Source organism: Ovis aries, chromosome 8 (genome assembly GCF_016772045.2).
Source record: "Ovis aries strain OAR_USU_Benz2616 breed Rambouillet chromosome 8, ARS-UI_Ramb_v3.0, whole genome shotgun sequence".
Classification (NCBI taxonomy): Eukaryota; Metazoa; Chordata; class Mammalia; order Artiodactyla; family Bovidae; genus Ovis; species Ovis aries.
Genome location: NC_056061.1, coordinates 11,491,979 through 11,509,735, shown reverse-complemented (window position 1 = coordinate 11,509,735; position 17,757 = coordinate 11,491,979). Strand labels below are relative to the sequence as shown.

The following is a 17,757-nucleotide window of genomic DNA, read 5'->3' as shown; positions in this document are numbered from 1 at the left end:
AAAAATAGGATTGTCTTTAAGTTTCTCTTTTATTTTCTCTTGGACGTTCATTGCCCAGCATATCTCACTCTATTAAGGTCACAGACGATCTTCACATTGCAAGCCAATAACAAGTTTTTGGCTTTGTATTATGTCACGTACCAGCACCATTTGTCCTAATCATTCATTACAGCTGGAATCCCTTTCTTTGCTTATCTGCCTAGATACTGGTACAGAAAATTAGCTTTTTTTTTGTTTTGTTTTCCAAAACATTCAGATTATTTAACACATTGGACCAAATCTTCTAAACGTTTTCCATGTCACTCAGAACAGAAGAATGAGCCTTCAAGCCCTCTGTATGCATGCAGGTCATTATGACAGAAACAATTTCAGTGTGGATGAAGGCAAAGCAAAGTTCATCGAAGACTTACTGAGATGAAAGGGGAATAAACTAAATAATGCTTTAAAATAGTTATCATAAAGAAAGAAACAATTTAGGATTTTAAAAATATTTTACATAATGTTTTTATATACATATAAGATGATGTATAAACATAGCCTGAATAAGTACCCTACATTAAATTTAACTTTTTCCTTAAATAGATAATATTTTGTACAATACAAAGCCATAAACCTTTTTTAAAAGCATTCAGTTATACAGAATTTTATTATGCATAATCATTGGTTTATGACACATTCTTGCTACTGATCTATTTCATAAATTAGTGCTTTCCCCCTAAATTCTTGAATTTATGAGTATATGCCCTCATTATGATTTTAATGGCTTCAGGATCTATAGTAAATAACACCCGTGTCATTCTTGATATTATTTTCATTTTCTCTCTTTCAATCCTTGTCAGTCTCTCTAGAGGTTTATCAATTATGCTGCTTTTCTTCGGAGTCAGCTTTCTGTGTTATTGACTTTTCTCTGTCATTTTCCTATTTTCAATAAATTTCTTCTCTTTTCTTTATTATTCAGTAATAAAGAGTCAGTATTTCACCATTAAGCATAACATTAGCTGTAAGTTTTTCATAGATAATCTTTATCAAATTGAAACTGTTCAATTCCAAATTTTTAAGTGCATTATCAGGAATGGATGTTGAACTTTTCAAATACTTTTTATGTCTCTCCTGACATGATCATATTTCTTTTCCTCTTTTGTTTGTTAATGTTGTGCATTACTTTAGCACAAACAAATCAAAACCTCAGGCCTGTCTTCAAACTAGTATATTCTTTTTAGAGTCTTCAAAATTGAGTGCTGTAAGTTTACATTAGGATCCCCTTTCTCTGTATCATTTCCTCAGAGCATTTAGAGACATTCTCATAACTATTTTTTTTAATTCCATTAAGTATTTACATGTATTTGATACTTGGCAAAGTGACATTGTAGGTAGGAAGACTATGAAAGGGACCAGTGAAGATAAAGAAGGATGGTTCTATTTTGAGTGTCATTTTTCTTAACCTTGAAAGCACTATTATTTAATTAGAGCAAAAGCAGTACTGATGAGATTCAAATTAAGTTTGTGAAATAGGCAAAATAACTAAAGCAGTATCACTTATGATATGTAAAATCCCATCAACATGGTACAGATTCATGTGTGTTGAACTTTGGTTTCTCTGAAATGGGGGAATGTTTTTGATGCTGAATAAAAGAGTTTTGCAAAAGGAATGATCAGAGGACATAAGCCGCTCCAGGAGTTATTTAGTTTTTCTGATGTGGTCTTAATAGTCAAATAATTATATGTTGAAAATGTTAAACAAATTGTCTTTCAGAATGAAAAATCCCACACAGCAGTTATCTTTGATAGACAAGTAAAAGATAAAATTAATTCAATGATATACTTAAATTCCATATATACACACCCACTCAAAATATCAAATATAATATGATAAACAACTGAAGTGTATATTCTGTGATTTAGGTAGTTTTAAATCTATAACTAGTAGCCAAATAATGTAAATGTTTTCATTAATCTATATTTCTAAGTTTACTTTGGAATTTGTTTGCCTTTGTTGTTACGTATTTGGGGAGCCAATGAAGTCTTAGTAGAATGTTGATACTTTATCTGTTCTCTTCAGTAGCAACTGGCAATTTTTTTCATGAGCAGATTACAGACTGGAATTGCTTCTCTTTAGGTTATTATTGGAGAAGGCAGTGGCAGCCCACTCCAGTACTCTTGCTGGGAAAATCCCATGGATGGAGGAGCCTAGTAGGCTGCAGCCCATGGGGTTGCAAAGAGTCGGACACGACTGAGCGACTTCACTTTCACTTTCACTTTCATGAATTGGAGAAGGCAGTGGCACCCCGCTCCAGTACTCTTGCTGGGAGAATCCCATGGATGGAGGAGCCTGGTGGGCTGCAGCCCATGGGGTTGCAAAGAGTCGGACACGACTGAGCGACTCAGCAGCAGGTTATTATTGTTCTACTCAGATTTTCTTTTTCAACGAGTCCATATTACCTGCAGAAGAAAGACCAAAACGATGAATTCTACATCTAAGGCCCCTCAGAATCTGCTACTAAACAACATTCCCTATCCTAATTTCCAAGTTTTTTCAGTTAATAACTCAACATTCTAGCCAAATTGGAAGACATTGCATCCTTTGAGAACTTTAAATTTTCATAGCTTGGCGACTTTGACTCTGTGTTCTCTCTTCCTGGAAATCATTCACACTCACCATTTTATGCCAAAACTCTTCTCTATCTAGATTGCAGATAACAGTTCAAACAACACATCCTCCAAAAACCTTCAAATTGCAGAACCAAGTAAAGTCTAATATTTAAAGAAATTCTGAATAACTCTCTGAGTGATAGGTTAATTTTCATATTTAAGTAGGCACTTGAGAAATCTGTATGCAGGTAAGGAAGCAACAGTTAGAAGTCGATATGTTCCACCAACTTGTTCCAAATAGGAAAAGGATTACATCAAGGCTGTATATTGTTACCCTGTTTATTGAGCAGAGTGCATTATGAGAAACACTGGGCTGGATGAAGCACAAACTGGAATCAAGATTGCTGGGAGAAATATCAATAATCTCAGATATGCAGGTGACACCACCCTTATGACAGAAAGTGAAGAGGAATTAAAAACCCTCTTGATGAAAGTGAAAGAGGAGAGTGAAAAAGTTGGCTTAAAGCTCAACATTCAGAAAATGAAGATCATGGCATCTGATCCCATCACTTCATGGGAAATAGATGGGGAAACAGTGGAAACAGTGTCAGACTTTATTTTGAGGGGCTCCAAAATCAGTGCACATGGAGACTGCAGCCATGAAATTAAAAGGCACTTGCTCCTTGGAAGGAAAGTTATGACCAACCTAGACAGAATATTAAAAGCAGAGACATTACTTTGCCAATAAAGGTCCATTTAGTCAAAGCTATGGTTTCTCCACTAGTCATGTATGGATGTGAGAGTTGGACTATAAAGAAAGCTGAGTGCTGAAGAACTGATGTTTTTGAACTGGGTGTTGGAGAAGACTCTTGAGAGTCCCTTGGACTGCAAGGAGATCCACCCAGTCCATCCTAAAGGAAATCAGTCCTGAATATTCATTGGAAGGACTGATGCTGAAGCTGAAATGCCAATACTTTGGCCACCTGATGCGAAGAACTGACTCGCTGAAAAAGACCCTGATGCTGGGAAAGATTGAAGGCGGGAGGAGAAGGGGATGACAGGATGAGATGCTTGGATGGCATTACCAACTCGATGGACATGAGTCTGAGTAAACTCCAGGAGTTGGTGATGAACAGGGAGGCCTGGTGTGCTGCTGTCCATGGGGTCTCAGAGTCGGACACAACTGAGTGACTGGACTGAACTGAACTGACTTATGATTCTGTGTGGTCATGATCATAGTATTAATTGATGAGGCCCTGATTTTGCTATAGTGTGCTTTCTAGTAAAAGATGCACACTCAGGCTTTGTCAGAAAGTTTACAGACACACACATTGATAGAGGTAGAGTGAAAATTTAAATTTTCTCATTTTCAGTATAGATAGTTTAAATGAATAATTAAGAATATTTACATTTTCCTTGCTCTATATGATTTCATGTGATATTAGATGATCTATCTTAGAAAATAGGTTTAGTGTCATTCTTTTGGAGGGTCTAGCGAGAAAGCCTATGTCTACATCTGCAGTATAAATACCTTACCACCATTTTCACAGCTGATTTTTCCAGATACCATGGACATCATAATTTAGGCAACCAAGCTTTAGAAAAGGCTAATTACTCCTGTGGGCCTATGACAGGCATGGGTTCATTCCGGTGATACTGCACCTTGAAACAACTCGGAGGCTTTCACTTCGGCCAACGTGGGTGATAATATCAACCTTGGTGTTTTCTTGAGACACAAATGTTACAACAATCTTAACACTAACTGGTATTCTCATAGTAAAAATTATATCTGATCTCAGCTTCCCAAATGTAGATTATCTAAAGCACAAAAGTGAAAAGCACAAAAAATCAAGCTTATTCAAACTTGAAATTCTAAATTTTTTCCATATTAATATATGTCTTTGATATATATCAAAAAAAAGATGAATTCATTTCATATTCATACAATTTGCTGCATTCTATTTTTTATTAAGGACTTCCCAAGTGGCTCAGTGGTAAAAGAATCCATCTGCCAAGGCAAGACATGCAGGAGGTGTAGGTTTGATTCCTGGCTGGGAAGATCCTCTGGAGAAGGAAATGGCAACCCTCCCCAGTATTCTTGCCTGGAAAAATCCCATGGACAGAGGAGCCTGGCAATCTATAGTCCATAGGATCTCCAAGAGTTGGAAACAACTGAGCACATCACACACACATTTATTATTAAATGGGTCTAGTAATGCTAGTAAGGCCTTCCAGGTGGCACCGGTGATAAAGATCCCAACTGCCAACGCAGGAGACGCAAGAGATGCATCTTCGATCCCTGGGTCAGGAAGATCCCCTGGAGGAGGGCATGACAACCTGCTCTAGTATTCTTGCCTGGAGAATCCCATGAAAAGAGGAGCCTGGGGGACACGGCCCATAGGGTAGCAAAGAGTCAGACACAACTGAAGTGACTTAGCATGCAATGCTAGCTATGTCATCTGACCAGAATTTCTAAAAGTTTGATTTGTATACAGTGAGGAACTACTTAAGTAAAGTTTGATAGACAAGATCTTCAGACACATATAGCTCAATAGTCAGGGAGTAGTCAAGTACAACTGATTAAAATTTAAGTCACTGTCACCCAAAATTAAAAAAAAAACCCATAATTAGTACTTTGATAATACAAGTATCTTTGACATGGCACTAATTTGTTCTGTACATGATACTGCATACTATAGCCTACTTGGCAAAGTCTTTGCATCTTGGTATTTTCATACCTAACCTTTTTGTAAGCTTTCCTTGAGTATGCACATATGCACACAGACACACACAAATGCACATACTTCATTTGGGGGTATTTCTCTTCAATTTCACATCTGGTATATAACTCTATCCATCCAATTACTCCATTGATAGATAGCCTAATTAGATATTTACATCCCGCATGCTCCTTTATGCTGCTTATCATTGTGTTCCCAGTATCTTCTACCTCAGTGTCTGATACACAATAGATTAAACTCTTAGCAAATGAGAGAATCTGTCCCTTTTACATTATTTTTTTCTTTTTTTAAAATAATTCACCATCTCACCAATAGTAACTTGCCACCTCAGTGCAAAATGAATGCCTACTCTAATCATTGAAACCTCAAGTCCTTTGTCCTTTCTCACCTTATTCATACTAGCAAATACCCATTTTAAGTTGGCAGTACTAACCACCACCTAGTGGCTAGGATGGGGAACTATATGGTTTGATATATGCTACCTGGCACCTTTTAAGAGATTTGGGAGGTCCACAGACTTGGAAATAGAGGTTATCAATGACAGCAGAAATAGCAAGTAAACCCCAGCAGAATCCAACCTAGGCTCTGGATAGCCTTGCTCCTCGACCCTCTTGTCCTGGGCTTAGATCTTTAATCCTCCTTTAAGATGTCTGCATGCAGCAGTGAAGGACCCAATACCAGACTTCCCAGGTTCAAGTCTTATATCTCCCATTTACCCTCTGAATGATCTTAGACAAGCTATTTAATCTCTCTATGTAATAGTTGTCTTATCTATAAAACTGGGATAATAATATTACTATATGGGTCTTCATGATGGTTCTATCCACACTGAGGTTCTTTGAAAAATAACTACAATAACTCATGCGAAGAAATTAACACAGTACCTGGCACTTAATTACAGCTCAATATTGAGTATAACTTTTTTATTGAGCTAGTTCATCTTCCTGGCTGGAATTGAAACCATGCTTGATTATACTCATTATACTCAGTGCAGTTTTTTTTTTTCCAGTTCAGGTCCTGGTTTCCATTTTCTTCTTCATCTGCGCTTGTATCTGCTTCTGTCTTGCCCTGGCCCCATCACCTTTGTAAGCCCAACACTTGACTCCTTATGGTGATGGTGAAAAACAGACCCATGCTCAGTCACGTCTGACTCTGAGACCCCACGGACTATAGCCTGCTAGGTTCCTCTGTCCATGGAATTTTCCAGGCAGGAATACTCGAGTGGGTTGCCATTTCCTTCTCTAGGGGATCTTCCTGACCCAGGAACAGAAACTGTGTCTCCTGCACTACAGGCAGATTCTTCTCCGCTGAGCCAAAGACAAACATCTCTTCCCCGAAATCTACTTCTTTTCTGAGAAGATATGTGCCTGAAGTGAGGTTCCTGTATTTTCATTTCTATGACAATAGAGATAATTGCATCTTGGATAACTTTCCTTGTTTGTTAATTTCATTTTGATCACTTTTCCATTTTTATATATCTCTCATTGCACACTCTGTTTCTTCAGAGGAAAAAAAATCGTCATCTCTTTCTCCTACTCTTTTCTTCTGTGGTATTGTCATGAGGAATAACACAGACGTGGGTCTGTGGAACATTATGGGAACCAAGGAAAGAGAAAAGTTAAAAATTTTAAAGCAGACTTCCCTAATGGTCCACTAATTAAGACTGTCCTTCTACTGCAAGGGGTACAGGTTTGATCCCTAGTTGGGGAACTAAGATCCCACATACCACAAGGTAAGCCAAAAAATAACAAAACAAACTTCCTTAAAAAAAAGTTTTAACATAAAATTAGGCTTAAATCATATGAATGCTATTAATCTCTAAAGACCTTGAAAATGTCCATAAATCCACCTAAAAACCTGCACAAACTTGCCATTTTCTAGCTTCCCATCTGACTGAAATACACTTTTCTTCAAGCTCCAATCTATGAAGAAATATTTTTAAACATTTCCTATATAATTTTATTGTGACAAACTGAAAACATTTTCTGTAAGTGTTTATACTTCAAGCATACGTTTTACTTTATAAAGTGGGCATTTGTACCAATCTTGGAAACCTAACCACCACCATGAATATTGGTATCATAGGATAATGTAGGCCAAATGAATTTATGGTACTCAATTCATGTCTAAGTTAGGAACTGGATATAAGAAGAAAGAATATGATATCCAAGTTGAATTATTCTGCTTGGCATGTCCTCCTGTTATCTAAGTTATTGAGTAATTTGATCTTAGTTGTGTTTTTTTTCTTCTCCTCAGTGAAACAACTATGCTTTGAAATTTAAAATAATCAGAACAGCATAATCAGATACATTTTACTCAGATTCCATCAAATATATCCTAAATATATTACCTGGTGATGACAGTCTTTTGTTCAGTGGGCTGCTCACAGTATGTTGAACAGTGGAAACATCACTCGTGGTGATATTATATTTCTCAATAACAGGTCAGATGGTGGGAATTTCCTGGTTTGTTACCCTCACTCAGGTAAGATAACTTGTTCTCAAATATTTGGATGAAGGTGCAATCTCTTTTGATAACAGCAGCTGTACAGATATAAGGTCTCATTCAGTCGGTTCCATTCTCAAACTGGACATTCTTCTACAAATCAGGTTAAAAGATAAAAGAGTAGATGCCAGCCCCATTTCCTTCTGATTCTGGTCTGTCATGGTTCCCACATTTTCCTCTGGTTTACTCAGAATGCACTGGCAAGTGACCCCAGAATAGACACAGAGAAGTCAGAGGTCTGCTTGGATCCCAATAGATAAGACTTGCCTGCTTACAGTGCAGTCTTCTTGGCTTATGACTCTTACTTTTTAATATAATATAGAGTCTGAAACTTTTTATTTTGTAATTTAGATTTATTTATTATTTGATCCTAGATAAATCGCTGAAATTACTACTCTTGCCTGGAAAATCCCACGGACGGAGGAGCCTGGTGGGCTGCAGTCCATGGGGTCGCTCGGAGACGGACACGACTGCTGACTTCACTTTCACTTTTCACTCTCATGCATTGGGGAAGGAAATGGCAACCCACTCCAGTGTTCTTGCCTGGAGAATCCCAGGGACGCGGGAGCCTAGTGGGCTGCCGTCTATGGGGTCGCACGGAGTCGGACACGACTGAAGCGACAGCAGCATGAAAGGAAAGAAATCCTCAGTGCTAGAACTAATAGAATCCTTGTGTTACACATGATGGCTATCAGAAATGGGTTTTAGTCATAAGGTTTCTGTGATGTTAGATTTTTTGTGTCAGAATTTTGCATTCAAGGTCCATATTGTAGAAATGAAGGAATGAAATTGACACCTAAATGACTATTCTGTTAAATATCTAGTGTGTGTGTGTGGCGGGGGAGGGGTGGTGTTTCTGAGGTGCTGGTTCTAGGTTCTCCAGATTCTATCAGTTCTTATTAATCCATTTCCTAAAATTTGAAAATTTATTAAAAATGTTCTTCTTTCCTAAAATCACAAAAGGAAATGAGTTTATTTACCTGGAGATCTCTCATTACTCTTGGGGAAAAAAATTTCCATTAAATTTGCACCTGCTTTAGAAATATTCAAGTTCATACACTCATGACACATGTGTTCATTCAAAGCCATTTTTTTTCTAATTGTCTGTCAAACTGTGCAAGTGTTAAAAGTAGGCTGAGTCTCACTCACAAGGAGGGAAATAACACAAAAACATGGGATGCAACCAGACAATTATAAATCAACACAGATGTAAGAATAGGATAATATAAAGCAGTAATCTCAACACAGTATTCATGTTCAGAAAACAAACTATAGAAGGAAAGTTAAGCGGTATCCAGGTCAACATTGGACCATGTGAAAATTTAAGGACGCTGGCAAAGTGAATATAAGAAAAGGAGGTCATGAATTGTATGACAGTGCAACTAGGGAGTGAAATACAAAACCAACATGCTATACACAAGACAAAAATGAAAGAGTAGTGAAAGGAAGATTCCATTAATTAATACAGAGTCCCTCAAAATGAAGTTCCATTTGTCTCAGAGCAACTGGAGATGTTTTCATTATAATCAAGGGAGAAAATATTTCATTACCTCGAATGTTGTAGATTACTTCTTACAATATAATATAAAGAAATTTTAATCTGCTGATGGTTCTGAAAGATTTAGGTAGGTGAGGGTTCTTTACTATGCTATATAAAAGCTAATACTTAAAAAAAAACAGACACAAATAGTTAATTCTGGACATAAAATTTTAAGACATAAAACTAAATGCAAGAGAAGTATTTTAGAACATTGTGAAAGTTAAGGGAGCAATAAAGAGCAATAATCAATCAAACAAATAGAACTACCAAGATGAAGCACACTGCCATTACTTTTGTGAGTGTGACAGTATTAACTGACTAACTTAAAATGTTTCTTCTAAACAGCTAATGAAAATGTTACTTGGGATTCAGAGAGTTTTCCAGAACAGAAGCTAGTGAAAACTCTGTTTCAATAGGAAGGGATATAAACATCCAGAAGAGCCATTCTCATTACAGCCCAGAGAAATGCAACATGTCATGGAAAGTTCCCTAATTCTTCATTTGATTTAAAGTACAACTGTTTAAAATATTGATTTCTCAACAAAAGTTGTTATTCCCATGTTTCTTTTTGGAGAAGGCTTCCTGGAGGACATTTAATCCTCATCACCCTCACCATCCAACATCTAAAAGAGTAATTACTTCATCTTTGCTCCACCTTGAATCTATTTCTGTCATAACAATATTACCCATTATTACATAGGAACAACTAACAAATAACCCTTGTAATAAATGGGAGCTCCTTAGGACCAACGTTCATTATATCCCTACAGCCTCATACACTGCCAGGCATCTATGAGGGATGTAAAAAACTATTAATAAATAAAAGTAGAAATTTAAAGTTTTCTTAGAATTAACATTAGCTGTTAGGAAAAAGTATATTATATTCCTTTGTACCATTTTGAATTTTTTCTTATCTCTTACTATATTTGTCATGAATAATTACCAATGCAAATAATTTTTTTTTGTTTCTGCTTTTTATTTTTTATTTTTTATTTTTTTGCAAATAATTTTTAATGATCGTCTTCTCATCATACTAAGATGCACAAGAGCAGTGATGTAATCTGTCATGTCCACAGGTGTGAATCTCCAGTTTCTAGGACCGCTTAATAGGAGCACAATGAGTGAAGGTTTGAATAAAGGAACAAACAAAGACATGAATGCGCATAATTGCTTACACTACCTGCTGGCTTCCTTAATCGACTTTGATATGTATACATGTATATATATATACATATGCTGCTGCTGCTGCTAAGTCGCTTCAGTCGTGTCCAACTCTGTGCGACCCCATAGACTGCAGCCCACCAGGCTCCCCCGTCCCTGGGATTCTCCAGGCAAGAACACTGGAGTGGGTTGCCATTTCCTTCTCCAATGCATGAAAGTGAAAGTGAAAGTGAAGTCACTCAGTCTTGTCCGACCCTTAGCGACCTCATGGACTGCAGCCCACCAGGCTCCTCCGTCCATGGGATTTTCCAGGCAAGAGTACTGGAGTGGGTTGCCATTGCCTTCTTCTATATATGTGTGTATATATACACACATTATGTTGCCTGGGCCAATGACATAACTAGAGGGCTCAGCACGATATGTAAATATGAAGTCTTTTCTTCATAAGGCGGGGGGGGGGCGGAATTCCATAAAATCACTAAAATGGAAAGCTTTTTCTTTTCTTCTGAAGTCTCTTAAATTGTCATGGTGTTTTTATTTCCTATTTAAGGTCATTCTAAGTAAAGAAACAATTTAAATTAAATTGTTATCCTAAATATTATCATAATTTTATATTGTGCAGTGTTGGTTTTAAAGGCAAATCTAAAAAAGACTAACTCATGCAGAATCATTGAAATTACACAATTTCAGTTTTGTAACTTGTAATGCATATGTATTTTGATGTTGTCAGCACAAAGGCTATTCTGCATAAAACTAACTCATCTGTTTTATTTCAGTTTTTGATATACATACTCTTCCATGCTCTCTATTTGTGGTTTATCCATGAGTAAGGAAGGACAGAGAAGAAAAGGAAATATGTGTTACCCTACCTTTCCTTTCCCTTCAGTAACAACAATTTTCATTGCATGCTTGTCATATCTGCTCAAGTCTTTCTGAATTCCAACACACTGAATCCAATGGAAGTCTGCATGGATGGGACATCAGGTAGGCTTTAAGCAAATGGGATAGTGAGGAACAGTGCCCACACTTACTGCCCGCAGCTTCTCTGCTCATGTGCATGCTCTACTATCCCATCAAACTCCACTTACAAACACAAGTTCTCAGATAAAAAGAGTAAAAATTCAAGGTGCACAAGAGGGCATTAATCCAAACACAGGGCATTTCTGAAGGCAAAGGCTCATGTGACCTGCACAGGTCATATGCCCATGAAGCCAGCCCTGTCTGGTGCCCTTGTTCACCTTTACACAACAACTCAACCATCAATACTGGCCTGGAATTGGCACTAGCATCAAAGGCAGGTGGATTAAGTTTTGCTGTATCTGGACAGTTGATTCAGTTCAGTTCAGTCACTCAGTCGTGTCAGACTCTTTGCAACCCCACGAACCACAGCACGCCAGGCCTCCCTATCCATCATGAACTCCCGGAGTTCACTCAAACTCACGTCCATTGAGTCGGTGATGCCATCCAGCCATCTCATCCTCTGTCGTCCCCTTCTCTCCTGCCCCCAATCCCTCCCAGCATCAGGGTCTTTTCCAATGAGTCAACTCTTCTCATGAGGTGGCCAAAGTATTGGAGTTTCAGCTTCAACATCAGTCTTTCCAATGAACACCCAGGACTGATCTCCTTTAGAATGGACTGATTGGACCTCCTTGCAGTCCAAGGGACTCTCAAGAGTCTTCTCCAACACCACAGTTCAAAAGCATCATTCTTCGGTGCTCAGCTTTCTTCCAGCCCAACTCTTACATCCATACACGACCACTGGAAAAACCATAGCCTTGACTAGATGGGCCTTTGTTGGCAAAGTAATGTCTCTGCTTTTGAATATGCTATCTAGGTTGGTCATAACTTTCCTTCCAAGGAGTAAGCATCTTTTAACTTCATGGCTGCAATCACCATCTGCAGTGATTTTGGAGCCCAAAAAAATAAAGTCTGACACTGTTTCCACTGTTTCCCCATCTAGTTCCCATGAAGTGATGGGACCAGATGCCATGATCTTCGTTTTCTGAATGTTGAGCTTTAAGCCAACTTTTTCACTCTCCTCTTTCACTTTCATCAAGAGGCTTTTGAGTTCCTCTTCACTGTCTGCCATAAAGGTGGTGTCATCTGCATATCTAAGGTTATTGATATTTCTCCCAGCAATCTTGATTCCAGCTTGTGTTTCTTCCAGCCCAACGTTTCTCATGATGGAGTCTGCTTAGAAGTTAAATAAGCAGGGTGACAATATACAGCCTTGACGTACTCCTTTTCTTATTTGGAACCAGTCTTGTTCCATGTCCAGTTCTAACTGTTGCTTCCTGACCTGCATGTAGGTTTCTCAAGAGGCAGGTCAAGTGGTCTGGTATGCCCATCTCTTGAAGAATTTTCCACAGTTTATTGTGATCCACACAGTCAGAGTCTTTGGCATAGTCAATAAAGCAGAAATAGATGATTTTCTGGAACTCTCTTGCTTTTTCAATGATCCAGCGGATGTTGTCAATTTGATCTCTGGTTCCTCTGCCTTTTCTAAAACCAGCTTGAACATCTGGAAATTCACGGTTCACATATTGCTGAAGCTTGGCTTGGAGAATTTTGAGCATTACTTTACTAGCGTGTGAGATGAGTGCAATTGTGCTGTAGTTTGAACATTCTTTGGCATTGCCTTTCTTTGGGATTGGAATGAAAGCTGACCTTTTACAATGTTATCTTTTAGACTGTGGACAGCAAAGCTAATAGAAAGAAAGAAAGTGAAGTCGCTTAGTTGTGTCTGACTCTTTGCCACCCAATGGACTGTAGCCTACCAGGGTCCTTTGCCCATGGGATTTTCCAGGCAAGAGTACTGGAGTAGGTTGCCATTTCCTTCTCCAGGGATCTTCCCAACCCAGGGATCAAACCCAGGTCTCCCGCATTGCAGGCAGACACTTTTACCGTCTGAGCCACTAGGGAAACCAAAGCTAATAGGGTGATTGACCAAGTTTTCATGAATTTTATTTAAACTTTATAGATACTGTTTGTGGGAATACAGTCAGACAAAAGCCTCTGTTACAGAGATGCGACATATCTGAAGTAAAAAATGATTTTCAAGCCACGAGATGGCCCTCCACTAGTGGATCTTAAAATCAAATTACTGGATTTTACAGACAATTTTTTAAAATAATGAAACGGACTAGACAAGAGTAGAAAAGATTAAACAGCTGCAAATATGACAAATACATGGATAATTTTATAAAAATTTTATTTCATATGTAGATAATACATACTATACATATAAATGAAAGTAATAGATTGTAAAATAAGATATTTCTTACTGTGGGTCTCATTTAAAAAGCCATTGTTCTAAAATCTCTGTCCTCTAATGAAGTCTATGGTTTCTAAACTCTCCAACCATCTTTCCATATTATAAAAAATGTAATTTCAAAAGAGAAAACACAAGTGCATAAAAGAAATCTGAAAATTACTTTCTACAAAATGTTGTCTTTTCAAGCTTAGATTTTTGTAGATGATTATGTACTCAAGGATTTGTAGACAATGTACCTAGCCATTCTAACCCTTGCAACACCCATCAAAGACTAGGCATTCAAAAGTAAAGAAAGAAAAAAATATACTTATTCACTTTAATTATGTGATTTAATCCTCAGAGTCATGTCTAAAGTGAACACTACCACCCTGTTTTGTAGGTGGGGAAGGTGAAACTATGAGCATTTAAGGAATTTTCCCAGTCACATATCTTATTAGCGGAAAAATGAGACTTGGAACCTAGGCTATCTATGTCAAAGTCCAGCATTTAGGTCTCCTGAGGTGCTATAATCTTATAAAAATGTTGCAAAATTAAAATTAAAAAGGGAAATAATGTAACTGATGCACAAAAATCAAGGATTGATTGTGTTACAGTCTAGCAAAATATAATTTAATTTTGGACTCTTATTTTCCCACTGAACCATACTGTAACTAATAGGTAATATTCTTTTGTGAATCAGAGTCTCAGCATTGGCATTTTCTTGTGGTTACATTATAAGAAACAATGTGCAATGTTTTGATTTCTTTGAACCCACAATCTAAGCTATTCAAAAACAACAAAATTCCACAAAGAAGGAGGAAAAAATAAATTTTAGAGAACTTTGGAAAGAACAGTATCAACTTTTTATAGCAATCATAAGAAAATCATCTACATTCGTATCAAATATCAGGTTTCCAGCTCAGGAAAGGAAAACTGCAGTACCTGCCATTTTAAATTACTCCTTGTCATGTTTTTATTTCTCCTCCTCCCCTGGGATGTTAATGTCTTGAAGAAATATGTGTGCACTCTGAAAATATTTCCTGAAGTCAGTGGATTCCATATGTTCCTAAGGAAACAAATTATTCACTCCATGGGTCATTCCTGGTGACATTCAGGTCTTCTAATCAGTACATTTAGGCCCTATGTACTTCGTATTTTCAGAGCTCTCTAATGTAGACCTACATAGAACTTAAGAAATATTCTTGGCTCAAATACTTCCTTAACCTAAAAGAACACACACGAAATACACACATACACTCTCTTTCATACATATTTATACACACAAGCACATGTACAAAGCTGCACAAATATATATTGTCTATAGTTCAACAATAATGGATATTGGAGTTTTTGGATAATGATTTTAGAAAATTAAAACAGCTATTGGGACTTCCCTGGTGGTCCAGGGACTAAGACTTTGCACTCCCAATGCAGGGGGCCCGGGTTCGACCCCCGGTCAGGGAACTGGATCCCATATGCTACAACTAAAGATCCCACATGCTGTAACTAAGACCAAGTACAGCCAAATGAATAAATAAAATATTTTTTTAAAACAGCTATTAATATTTTGAACTATAATCCCAAAAGCAAAGTTAGAAATATATATATAAGAAAATATACTCAATACCTTCAGTTCATAAATAAAATTGATCATAGAGAAGAAGATAAAAATAATGAATTATAAGAAACTAATTTTGTTTGATTTGTGGGACTTTTCAATTTTTTGTTTTGTTTTTTACAAAATAAAGTGCAAGAATTGGAGTGTGACTTTTGCTTTCCTTTGAATGACAACAAGAGGCGCTGTTCTTGAAATACTTTGTTCATTTGGTTTCAAGGCACTGCTATCTTTCTGGTCTCAAAAATTTATAATGACTACTCTTTTCTGACTCTAATGTTAGAACTTTCCCAGAGTATTTTATTGGTCCTCTTCTTTGCCAACCTTAGAAAGTTCAATACTATCTTAGGCTTCAATTGTCATCAGTATGCCAAGAACTCCCAAATATATATCTTATTCATTTATTGTGCATATATTTGTTGATTGCTTATATAGCCCAGAAAGTTGTATTATTTAGTTGGAACAAAATAGTCATTGCCATCTTGCAACTTAACATCAAGTACTGAAGACATTTATTTAATATACAAAATGCTTACAAAATGTAATCAAAGAACCATACATAATACCAGGTGGGAAAAAAATAGGACAAAAAGTAAGAGAATAACATAGGAGGAGAAAGGTCATAAGGTAGTCACAATTAAGTTGAGATCTAAAGGATAAGAAAATCTAGTCTAGCAATGAGCTAGGAGGAAACTGTTCAAGGGATTCTGGCATGGAACCCCTCATATCCTCATTTCTCTCCGAGCTGTGAACACACTCCAAAATTTGCCTAATAAACAAACATTGGCATATGTAACTTCCTTGATTTTAAGATGTATATAAATGAACTCTCTAATTTCCATGCAAATTCAGTTGTTTCTCCTCTCAGCTATTTCAGTCTTGGTTAATGGCACAACCATTCACCTCACAAGAGTCTCACAAGAATCTTTCTTGTACCTCACTTTTACATAAATCATTCATCAAACTCCACACAGAAGGTGCTTGACAAGTATTTTTTTTTTTTTAAGTACATGAATGAATCAGTAAACCAATGACTAAAAATCTTTGGGCTTCTGCTTACTGATGAGAAATTTTTACGTGCCACCCCTTAAAGTGTCTTAATCACCAAGTGCCTGCTTCTTCTTCATTTAGAATGTATACTCTGTCTTTCAAAAGAACTTTCAAACTACTTTTTGTTGGACATATCACATAACTGCAAAACTGGGGAGAGAAACTGGTTCCTATCTTGCCACTGATCTCACTCAGTCTAAAATCAGTTCTTGATAAAGAGGATTTGATAGAAGCCACATCTTTACATTAGGAAGTATTGTTCTTGGGGAAGAGCACCAAAAAAGGGAGAAGTAACTCTCATCTTTCGGGGCTTCCCTGGTGGCTCAGACAGTAAAGCATCTACCTGCAATGTGGGAGACCCTGGTTCGATCCCTGGGTTGGGAAGATCCCCTGGAGGAGGAAATGGCAACCCACTTCAGTACTCTTGCCTGGGAGAGTCAGACATGACTGAGCAACTTCACTTTCACTTTCTTTTCCTCATCTTTTACTATTTATACAGACAGCTCACATATTTATATTTCTGTCCATGCCTCTTCTCTGAATTACTCATCCATAGATACATATTCAACTGCCTACTTGCAATTTCTACTTAGATGTCCAAATAACTTCCTGAAGATATATATCTGAAATGAACCCCTGATATTCCTCTCCAAACTCTGCTTCTCCAACAGTCTTCATTATCTGTGTTGATAACAACTCCATCCTTTCAATTGCTCAAGATAAAAACTTCCTTTCTTAACCCTCCTCTTTTCTTATATCCCACACTCAGTCTTTCTGAAAATCTTGTTGGCTGTACCTTCTAAGTAGATCCAGAATCTGAACAGCTATCACCACCCTCACCCCTACAGCTGCCCTAAATCAACATTATCTCTCATTGATTATTGCAAAATCTTCCCAAAGGGTTTCTCTTTTTATACTTGCTTCCCTACAGTACTTTCTCAAAACATCAGTCAGAATAACATTTTTTGCTCAATACTCTTGAACGGTGCCATCTTACCTGGAAAAAAGAAAAAAGTGTGTGTGTTGAGGGGGAGATTTTTCCTTTGTCTTCATTCGTGTCTGTCTTCATTGGCTGTCTTCATGGTTGCAACATTTTAATCTGTTGATCAACTTCTTCCTGAAACAAACTCCTTTGTTTTTTAAAAGACTGCATCATCTCATTTCTATTCATTTCCTTCATCATGGTACTTTCTTGATCTCCTTTGGAAGGATCATGATTTGAAGAAAGAGAGAAAGGGAGAAGGGGAAGAAAGAGGCAAGGAAAAGCTTCTGAATCAGAAAATCCACTTTCAAATAAGACTCT

General features: G+C 37.2%; 1 non-coding gene across 1 annotated transcript; it reads left to right on the top strand.

Annotated features, from left to right (window-relative positions):
• Positions 1-15,180: 15,180 nt before the first annotated feature.
• Positions 15,181-15,253, top strand: TRNAG-CCC (transfer RNA glycine (anticodon CCC)). Its single transcript has one exon. It is a non-coding gene; the product is annotated as a tRNA-Gly (tRNA).
• The last annotated feature ends 2,504 nt before the right edge of the window (positions 15,254-17,757 follow it).